The following is a 1,800-nucleotide window of genomic DNA, read 5'->3' as shown; positions in this document are numbered from 1 at the left end:
AATAAATTAAAATATGTAAATTTTATAGAATAATACGTTATTATACTATTTATGGGTAATAAGAGTCGAACTTATATGAATTAATTTCACCCCGTCCTAAGCGGGACCTGTCTACCGATTTCAGCATACCCATTTTTAATACTGTTTGTTTATTTTTTTTTTTATTAAAAAAAAAATAAACAAACAGAAAAAAAAGAAACTATCCCCTTTTATTTTTTTTTCGACATAATTTCTATGAAATTATTAGAAAAAAAAATTAGGGGATGCCCTCAGGTATCCCCTGCTTTTTTTTTTTATTTATATAAATTAAAAAAAAAGCTGGGGATCCCTTCGGGATAGCAATAAACATTAGAGCAAAAGAAAATTAAGGAAAATAAGTTAATTCACCCTAAATGTATAATACTATATAAAATAGCTAAATACACCTTAAATAACCTAAATTTAGTAGTATTTTCATTCATCATAAAAATTAAATAATTAGTAAGCTGTATACCGTTTTTAATTTATCTTTTATAATAAACGAATACTACTGTTTAAATAATATGCTCGAGATAAGATTTGAACTTATAACCTAAACATCTTAAGAGTTCCGCTCTATAGTAAGTATTTGTGTTTCTACTTAAAAAATGTAGATAATAAACAAAGCCGATAAATTTACTAAATGTAAAAATAAGCTATTGCCTGAGATAAGATTCGAACTTATAACCTAAGCATCTTCAAAGCTCCGCTCGGCCAATTGAGCTTCTCAAGCTTTTTTTTTAATTATATATCTGTTTAAATATAACGTACCACTTTTCTTATAACTACGTATGGATCATTCACTTATGTTAAAAAATCTAGCTGCTTCAGAATTAGATCTAAAACTTTTTACTTCTCCGTTTATAGTATCTATACTATCCACAGCTAAAGCAGTTTTTGAATTAAGTATCCTATTTGCTCTTGAAATTTCACTATGTTTTTTACCAAAAAAAGGATGTTTTTCTTTGGTGTTATTGATACTCATAATACTTTTTGTTTTTTCTGAATGTGTAAATCCTAAAGACGAACCTGCTATTTTTAAGATGTTATATGAAGGACTTAGTTTATCAATATAATACTGCTCTCTAGTAATAAGCTCTTCTTTTTCACAATACTCTAAAATGTCCAATGTAAAAGCGTTGTATCCAGCCAATGTTTTAATAAAGAAGAATATATTTTAGATTTACTCTTCTAACTAAGCATATAATTAGTATTAAGATAATACAGAAATCTTCTAGTTAAATTGGTTGAGCTTCCCACATAAGATTTTTTACTATGTACATTAGTTCACCTGTATATACCTGATTTTCCTCTATTTTCATTTAAAATCTTATCCCTATCAGAAATCACATCCAAATAAGTTATAACTGGTACTGTATTTAGTACGTATACCTCTAACATAAATAAACTACTTTCTCCCTTTTGAAATAGTTTCTTTTTTTTCAATGAAAAAAAATAAACAAACAGTAAAGAGAGACACCCATAAACCATATCTATATTAAAAATAGTAAGTAAAGCACCGGATATAGATAAGAGACAAAAACCTAATGTACGTCAACCCTCCATTGATAAGGTTGAAGGTAGTAAAACATGAAAGCAGGATAGTAACATCTTTTTAAGGACAAAAAGGTTAAACCCGCCTCCGGAGATTTTTACTATGTTTATTCTTCTTTTCATTAGTTTAATAAAGAGTTGCACTTTATTTACAATAAAAATCAAATTGTAATTTCACTAGTCCCGGCCCCCCCCCCCTGTAAAGGGGGGGGGGGGGGGGGCCGGGCC

General features: G+C 28.7%; 1 non-coding gene across 1 annotated transcript; it reads right to left on the bottom strand.

The window, feature by feature from the left end:
* Window positions 1-678: 678 nt before the first annotated feature.
* On the bottom strand, window positions 679-751 carry J4E88_011024. Its single transcript has one exon. It is a non-coding gene; the product is annotated as a tRNA-Phe (tRNA).
* Window positions 752-1,800: the final 1,049 nt, after the last annotated feature.

The sequence above is a fragment of the Alternaria novae-zelandiae genome, assembly GCF_023758075.1.
Source record: "Alternaria novae-zelandiae strain BMP 2774 chromosome Unknown scaffold_119, whole genome shotgun sequence".
Classification (NCBI taxonomy): domain Eukaryota; kingdom Fungi; phylum Ascomycota; class Dothideomycetes; order Pleosporales; family Pleosporaceae; genus Alternaria; species Alternaria novae-zelandiae.
This window is presented reverse-complemented; position numbering and strand designations above follow the sequence as displayed.